Source organism: Montipora capricornis, chromosome 14 (assembly GCF_036669925.1).
Source record: "Montipora capricornis isolate CH-2021 chromosome 14, ASM3666992v2, whole genome shotgun sequence".
NCBI lineage: Eukaryota > Metazoa > Cnidaria > Anthozoa > Scleractinia > Acroporidae > Montipora > Montipora capricornis.
The window spans coordinates 47,234,300-47,243,582 of NC_090896.1; the positions used below are offsets into that span (position 1 = coordinate 47,234,300).

Here is a 9,283-nt window from a genome sequence, read left to right on the forward strand (position 1 = left end):
ATAGTTATAAGTTTAAGTCAATTAAAACTAGTTATTTTCAAGCACTTCTTACAATGATTTTTTAGCGTTTTATTCAACAATAAATATCTCCAGTACAGGTGAACTTTCTTATTTTGAACTCGAGTATTTCGAATTCTCGGCTCTGGTTTACTAATTTATGTTCATTTTCCTTGGTTTTGCCCCTATTTTTTGAATCGTTTTCGTTCTTAATTAACCAAGCCAAATTACCGGAGGCTTGGAAACTGAATATTTAGTTTTGGATTAAAAAAGGCTGTCCCAGCCTCTGTTCACCCTCTATATTGCAATGTTTTTGTTGATTAGACCACCCCCTTTTTATTTTTCTTTTACCGTCGTCCGACCGACCCGAATTTTTGGCATTTTCAAAAAAATTAATTACGTAGTTAAAGCATTTTTTCAATTTAAATAGTTAATTTCTTTTAATTTGAAAAATGAGCGTAGTAACGCATCCCAACGCGGAAAGCCGTTTCAGTGAGGTTTCAGAACAAAGGAAGACCGACATACGATATATGAGACTTTTTGGCTCCAAAGTAAGGGAGAAAATAGCGAAAATCTCTCATTTTTAGGCTAAGAAACCTACCGAAACGCTAGGCAGACTAGTAAGGATAATCGTTCTTTTTTTTTTTTTTTAATACTTTTCATTCAAACTATACACGACGAGGCAAATAAAATCTAAGTTTTCTTTATACCTTAAATTAATTCACTAGTTATTGTCAAAAATAAAAACCATTTTTATCAACCCAAGCCCGACCCAAAAACCCAAGACTCTTACAAATGCCACGTGTAATCGCAGACGTCTTACAAACGCCTTGCGTAGGTTAAAACAGACTTGTCAGTAGAAACTCTCGAACAAAGTTGGATTCCACATGCAACATCGTTGGGTGTAAATTTTGAGGTAGTGGCAAAACACTATCCGACATTTCTTTACGAAACTGATTCAAGTTGAAGTTGGCGCTAAATTTATAAATATGACGCTAACACTGAAACGGAAACCGCTCGTAGCGCTTGTGTTACTGGAGCTGTTTGAGGACGGAAATGGCGGTTCAAACGAGGAAAATCCAAAAAATGGTTAAGAGAACGTGTACAAAGGGGTATGTTCGCTGCAAAATACATCGGCGTTTAGGAGATGATGAGAACAGAGCAATAGTGATTAGGGGACTAAAAGTGCCCCAAAGACATGGCCTTGCTTCATACTCGCTGATCAATGTTTCTGGCTGTTGATCCTTGTCCGCCATCTTTGTTGCAAATAATGCTAGAAGCCTAGGCTTGAAAATAAAATAGCGATTCGTGATTGGCTAGTAGCGCGAACGTGACTAGATTCAGGACACAACTTTGTTGGAAGAGCGGCAAAACACTGCAACATTGTTGTGTCGAGCAGAATTGTTGGTCGCAATGTTTGATCAAAAGCAAACTCTATCCAACACTTGATCGAGCAAAAAATGTTAGACGAATATCATCCAACATGGGTGGCCAAACGGTCGAACAATGTTGGATCGAGCAAAGTTGGAGTGTTGAATCCAACTTTGTTCGATAGTTTGGCCAGGGCTTTAAAGCCGTGCAGTGTGTAAGACGTCTTACAAAATCCTTTTAGAAAATCGGCGTACGCAATGCGAGTTGTGCTTGTGATAAGGGTTAACACTGCCCAGTTTAAAAGTCATAAGGCACTTTTAAGAGTATGAGGTTACACGCACATTTTGTAAGGTTCTAAAATGACACGAGGCGTTCTTACAAACACCCATAACATACTGCGCGCAGAACCACTTACACACGGCATTGGAAAGGGCTTTGTAAGCAGTCTCATCTACGCTTTTAACTGTGTCTGATGGTTTTTTTCCAACGCAAGACCGTAAGACGTACGTTGCGTTATCCACATCCAGGGAAGACAAGACTTGTTACTGGGTTGCCAGTATGGCAAACCCAGTCGGGATCTGCGTTTTATTTGTTTGTTTTATTTTATTTATTAATTTTTTTCCGTGTCGGTAAAAGTCTTGTCTGTCACTCCCCTGCTAAGTGGTGCCTTTGTGCATAGAGCCTTCTGCTCGTATTTTCTTAGGATAGAGAGGGTAGTGGAAATGCGTAGATATCTCTGGTGGACACAGTAGAATGATAAACTTAACCGGCAATGGCGTCGAAAGTCATGTAACGCGAATGTCGTTTACAAAATATACCCTTATGAAGCTCAATAATGGCAAGTCATTTGGATACTGAACAAGACAGGCGGTGGAATCTTAAAAGCGACGAGTAATGGATTTCGACAACAATCTGTCGCCCGTCGAGCCGAAATCAAAGTGAGCTGCACTTCTAAGATTTTACCAAGTGTGCTGTTATGTAGAACACTGAAAGCAAATGGAAAATTCTCTGGTAACTTATGGGTTCAACAAAGACAGAGAACGAATCGAACACCTTAAGTGGATCTGTGATCAACTCTGCACAGTCTTCAGGTAAAAAAAAAATTTGGAAATGTGACAGCCAAGAATTATTTGAAAGAAAGCTTATCGTCTATCTTGTGCTTCATCATTCAAGGAAAAGGTTCTTCATGGAAACGGTTTGATCCTGAAATTTTAGTTTGTTGTAATATTGCGCATATTTGACACGATTGAGTTTTTTCTCTTCACGCTCGTAATGAAATAGGAAGGGGTTTTTGCCTCTGATAGCAAATATGTTGTTTGTTTCAAAAAGTTGTTCTCTTGAAAAGGTGGCCTTTATGAATTCATCATGTTTTATAATATGCGAACTTAACTGGATAGTTTTTATGGCAATAGTAAAGCATTTTTTTGTCAAAATGAGGTTAGCGTTTTTCTGTTGTGCTAACTTAATTAAATATAAATATACATTCTGGCTCGTGAGTTTTAGTGAAAATGCGATGAAAGATCATTTAAGATGTCTTGATTCGTGACAGACAAAGTAGCCTGCGAATACAGGCGCCTATTGGAAGGCGACGATCCCGGGGGCGGGGCATTCGCCCTCTTTCTTCGTCCCCATCCCGGGGCATTTACACAGCTTATGTGTCCCCACCCCGGGGAATTTGCCCATTTTTTTAAAAAAAAGTTAATGCCCGGGGGTTAGCCCGGGGGGGGGGGGGGGTTGGGCACTGCTCGAATTGACTGATGCATTATACATTCAAATGCAAAGTCAGTTGTTTTTAAAACACTTTAAAGTAAACACTCAAGGTAAAAGAGGGAGACGTTTCGACCGAACTTCGGTCATCATCAAGCTCAAAAGTGAACATAAAAATTTGACATAAGTATAGAGCAAGTTTTACTGTCTCAAGTCTCAATGTACAGTCAGACTCAATTCGTGCGAAAGCTTTTAATCATGTTTAATTATGTTATTCTTGCACGCTTTTTATTGTTTTAACACCGTTTTAACATTTTCATACTTAACACACCGTATTTATTTGATTAACCGCACTATAAAAGGGGGCGCTTCACGCACTGCTTTTGTTCGAATTCATTCAAGCACGACTGATTAATTATCCAAGATAGTGATGAACAAACAGCAACACAGAGTCGGAAGCCCGAAAAGATATTTCTAGCGCGAATTTGGGGAATTTGAAAAAAGAACGACAGATAACATTTTATGGCATATTACGGACACATTGCCATAAGGGGCTTTTTTATAGAAGAAATATCACAGAGCCTAAGGCACCACACGTTTTATAGTCCCGCGCACGTCAACGGTGACTGACAAATGAGCCTCGATCTTCCCAGGGGAGACTTCCTTATATAGCGCGCCTTCGTGTTTAATAAATTTTTGGACCTTGAGAGTGGGCGCTTTTTCAAGGTGGGCGCTTTATCGAGGCTGGGCGCTAATAAAATTTTCACCATTTTCAGCAAGTGTAGTATGTTTATTTTGCAACAAGTTACAGGATCAAGAAGGCTTGAGAATGGACTCGTTGTCCCAAGAGCACTCAAAGTGCGAACGCCGAGCAAAACTATTGCCATGAGGTTTTGCGGTTGAAAGAACTTTGCCCCCAAATGAACATCGCAGCTGAAACTTTGAGGAAAGTTTCAACGTTCTCGTGGGCAATGAATCTAGAGATTGTAAGCCATTAAATAAATAATATTATAAAATAACCAAGGTTAATCATGCACTGTGATTGGTCAAGCCGAGTTCTTTATAACTCCACAAGGCACACAGCGTACGTATGGTGTGTGCCTTATAACTCAACATATGCACGCAAGCCAAGTCAATCATTTTTGTCGCTGAAAATACTGAGGAGATTTTTCCAGACCGCCATTATGGCTGAAGAATTTCCTTTATTTGATCTCGGTTTCGACTTTTTAAATGACCAAAATAACGAGGAGGCAGGAAAGTGCTTATTTATTCCAAATTGCACGAGAAAAATCATGTGATTACTTATTAATAATATATATGAAAAAATTCGAGGTGGCGCACGCGTATCACGCAATCAGGGAGAAATTGCGCCATAATTGCGCCATCCAGGGCGCGCGCTCATTTTTGTTGTCTGACGAATTCTTGTCCCTTCGTGGTCGTTTTTATTTTATAAAAGAAATAAAAAAACTTGTTCCTCGAGCATTGTTGAGTTATATAAGCACTTGGGAATTGTTAAGAACACTCGACAATGCACTCGGCCTGTTTTTTATTTCTTTAATAATTATTACTGCTCTTGCACACTTGATTTTGTTTTTACTGTTAAACATTTCAAAACCGTGGGTAGTGTTGTACACAATTTTGGATGAATTCAGTTTACAGTTTTGTAGTCGCTGGCGCGTTAGGTTCAGTTCCCTGTTTTAACTCAAACTAAATAGGCTGTCAGTTTAAGGCCCTGTTTACAAGCAGGTAGGGTAACCCTAGTGCTAGGGTTACCCTAGCAACCCTACCTGTGAAATTTTGCTCGTAAACCCGGGCTATCTTTGACCCTCCTGCTAGAGTAACACTGGCAGTAGGGTTACCCTTCCTGCTTGTAAAGAGGGCCTTATTTTGGGTCACAATTTATTTCTCCAGTAGCTCAGTGGTTAGAGCGTCCGTCTAGATCATGAAGGGTCGTGGGTTCAAATACCATCTGGAACTCGGTTTTCTTTTTCTGAGTTGATGTGATTTTTACACTTAATATTCATTGTTGTACTCACTTTGGAAGGTGGTTGGTTGCATCTTTGATATGCCTTGATCAGTGTGACTGCGCGATAAAGGTGCCAAGTCATTATTTGGCTGTGGGACCGCACAATGCGGTTCCAGTCAAAGATCCACATTTCACCCTCTCGTAGCTCAGTGGTTATAGCGTCCGACTAGATAACGGAGGGTCGTGGTTTCAAGTCCCATCTAGGACTCGGATTTTTTTCCGAGCTGAAGTCATTTTTACATTTAATAAAATTTATTTTGGTGACTGTTTTCGAAGAAGTTTTGAAATAACTTTGATTACTGCTGAGCTTGATGATGTTTTATTTTCTAGTGCTATAATAATTGCTCCATCAAAAAGTTTTCTACTAAATGCGAATTTCATTACCAAAAAAAGTGTTTACTACGTTGTGTTGGTGCAGATGTGAACAGCCTAGGACACGTTTACTTTTTCGTCACATTCAAATTTTGAAGGATGTTTAGGCGCTTAACGAAAATAATATCATTCCACAGTAACTGATATTTGAGAAAACAATAGATCGAACCACGTGCGGAAATTTTCTCACACTATCAGAATCGTCAAACGACTTTCGAACACCCGATTGTTGATTTAAGTGAGTAAAATGTTTTTTCCTTAACCTTAATTAAGCTCGATATAAGAAGCTCTTCATTAAAAAATGAAATGAATAAATATTTTGCTTTCCTCATACAGCCTCAGTTACAATTTTTGTCTGGCAGTGGCCTTGTTCAAACTATTGTACTTGCATTTTTTTCTTTGCGCTGAAGTCCGATACTCCCCTATTCAGATAGAGGGAGACCTTTTGGGGCCCACACCAAATTTGAAACTTTAAAAGCATCAAAATCAAACTCCAGATTTGGTGGCCATTCCATAAAATTGACTGGTAACAATTTTTGGTACAACGAGTCATCGGTAAAGGATCTTGGTATTTTTATAGCAATTTTTGCCTATTTGGTCGATTTTGACTATTTTCCTCCAAATTCCTAACCTTTCATAAAGACCATGAAAGCCTTGATGACGGACTAAGATCGTGGCTCTTTAGAAATGATGACGTCACTTTATGCTATGTTACATCATCGTGCCCGTCATCGTCACATGTCATGGACCTCGAAGGAAATATTTTTGGACTTGTAATAAGTCCTCCAAGCTTTTTGGCATTAACTTTCTTAAGTTTTGGGGGTCACACGAATTGCTGGAAACATGTAAAAACACCCATATCAAAAACAACAAGAGACATATTGAAAACTGTTTTACAATACCTCAAAAGCCAAAATGACTTCCTGCAGATTGATGTAAGCATTGAATTCCTGTTCATTTTGTGTCTTCTACAGTTAGAAAAAGAACCTGATAAAACAAAGTCACTGAGACGAGTAATTACTTCTAACATCAACAAGAAAAAGACAGAGCTCTGAGATGAATCCACCCGAGTGGATAACCTGGATGACTGTAGGCTTGGCCGAGTCTGTTGCCATAGTAACACTCAACCTCTGTACGATAATTGTTTTTACAAGAAACTGTAATCTCCGCAAGCGCAGCACGTACCTGATGATAAATTTGGCAGTTACAGATATGTTGGTTGGAGGAGTTGCTGTGTTTTTTCTATTCTATTGGTTTGGAGTATTCTGTAATGTATGGAGGGGGCATCTAAATGGACATTTGAAAGATTATATAGAGACAAAACTACCTGGTGTTTTTCCTGGTATGTCTTTAATAAACATAACCATTATTGCTTTAGAACGGGCATATGCGACATTTCGGCCTTTCAAGCATCGCGTGCTAAAAAAACGGGTGTATGGCCTATTAATTGTCTTTATTTGGGTTAGTACGGCATTAGGTACTTCCTTAAATTTTAAATATCCTGAGGGAGTAGTTGATGTTTATTTCAAGATTGCATTAGGCTCGTTTGAACTTTTGATCATTTGTGTATCTTACTCATCCATTGTTATTAAAGTCCGTTGTGGAGCGCAGCCTAAACACCATGGTGCAGCCAGTAGAGAAAGAAAACTGACCGTGACATTGTTGATTGTGACTGTTGCATCTCTTTTGGTGTTCCTGCCTGCTATTACTTTCGCTCTTCTCATTTATAGCGGTAAATTTAAAATTCCCTTTCAGGTGGATGGACGTCTTTATTGTGCACTTTATGTTTTCCTTTTTGCAAACTCTCTTGTCAATCCTATATTATACGCTATCCGCATGCCAGAATACAGATCTACTTTAGCTGCACTCATTCGCAAATGTACTGTTCGTAACCGTGAAAGGCGAGTTTAAGATATACCTCTTAATGATTTGTAAAACATTATGATTGTGACTGTTGTATCTCTTTTGGTGTTCCTGCCTGCCAATACTATCGCTGTTCTCCTTTATAGCGGTAAATTTAAAATGCCCTGTCCAGTGGGTGATCATCTTTATTTTGCATTGTATGTTTTACTTTATGCAAACTCTCTTGTCAATCCTATATTATACGCTATCCGCATGCCAGAATACAGATCTACTTTAGCTGCACTCTTTTGCAAACGTACTGTTCGTAACCGTGAAAGGCGAGTTGCAGATTTACCTCTTAATGACTTGTAAAACATTATGAAGCGCCATTGCATTTTTCTACTTGGCTTCAGTTGCTATTTTGAAATTTCATGATATTAACAACAGTTTTAAGTTAATGTGCATAAATTGTAACAAGGAAAAGAAATTATTATCTTCGTAAGAAAGTTTGACCTTAAATAGATGGATGAATATAGCATTCAGGAAAGTTAACAAGACAACAGATGCTTATTGTCTTAATTTTTAGTATTATATATTAATAGTAGGTGACTTAAGCCTATGTCGTAATTTTTTAACGTATAGCTAGTTTTCGTGTTTTTAGTCACCACTTGCCTCAGTCATAATAAATTATGAAGCGTCAGGGCATTTTCTACTTGTCTTTGTTCATAAGCGTACGAGCTGGGAAGGGGGGGGGGGGGGGGACCGAGGGGGGTTACAGGCCCCCCAGTTGCGGGAATTAGGAACGTGTTCGGGCAAAAAGCTCATGATTCGGGCAACGACACTTGAGAACACACATTACAAAATAATGCTGTTGGCGTAATTTCCAAAATTGTCAAAACTCGTCAATAAAGTTTCTAGTTAGTTACTTTTCATGAATCTCTGTGCGATTAGACGCTCGGCCAGGTGTCTGTAGGCTGTCAGGTGGTTTTTTTCAGAGAGTTGGTACTTTACGTGTATCATTTATATCTGTTAACGTTGTTGATTTGAAGTATCGTTGGTGCACCGAAGCTAGACGAAAAGGTAGTAAGTTCAGGCTCACGAAAACAACGGGCCCTCTTTTTGTTTCTTGTTTTTAGCTGAGTTTCAGCTAAAAAGGAAGGGGGAAAGTCAGACACTGCTAGCAAATAAACAAACAAGTACTATTGCCTTGGTCATAACGTTTTTCTGGCCAAGGCCCTGTTCATGCTATACTATCTTGAGGGCGATTGTGTCCACTATTTCCTGCATTCAACAATTTTAATGGTTAATATCGGAGCAAAACGTTTTTCCATGATTTGACTGAATAAATCAATAAGACGGCTTGATGACAGAGCATCCTGTAATCGACAACCTTGTTAATTTGAGGAGTCCTTTATTGAGCAGGAATTGAATAAGAAGTTTACAAAACGAGGAGGCCTGTTACGAGCTGGGAGTTTCCGGTTCGGAAATTCAGAGAGGGAAAACGTACTGCGCAGCTTTCTGCGCATCTCTAGCCCTGCTTGCGGGCTCAGGTAGTAATGCAAGCTGCAATGCCTCACAATGGTTGGAAAGAGCGACGGACTGTGAAAAGGCACGCGAGGCTGTCATTCGGTTGATTTAAAAATACTTGAGCAAGCATGAAATTTTTACGGCATTTCATTGTTAAGAAAACAAGTCTCCCCCTGCCTGGTGAGAGGCTCTCTTGCTTATACACTCAGTAGGTTGCTTATATGGATGCAATGTGTAAAGAGTGTGGATAAAATGTGTCTTTGCAACGAAATTTCTTGTATATCGCGGCAAAATAAAGGGTTCTGAAACCGTCTTTAGGTTAATTTTGTCCCCAAAAAGTTGATTCCCTACGAAAACAATACACCATCTGTTCATTAGTGACGTTAAAATGTTGCTGCTTACCGGGAATATTGGGAAAGCAAACAAAGTTCGTAGCCTTTT

The 9,283-nt window shown here is 39.2% G+C and overlaps 1 protein-coding gene across 2 annotated transcripts in view; it reads left to right on the forward strand.

The window, feature by feature from the left end:
• The window catches only part of LOC138033557 (histamine H2 receptor-like), a 37,005-nt gene extending 30,456 nt beyond the window's left edge, over positions 1-6,549 (forward strand). For both annotated transcript variants that reach the window (XM_068881336.1, XM_068881335.1), the window contains one exon: positions 6,448-6,549. The gene's annotated coding sequence lies outside the window, so the exon portion shown is untranslated. The remainder of the gene's footprint in view (positions 1-6,447) is intronic.
• The last annotated feature ends 2,734 nt before the right edge of the window (positions 6,550-9,283 follow it).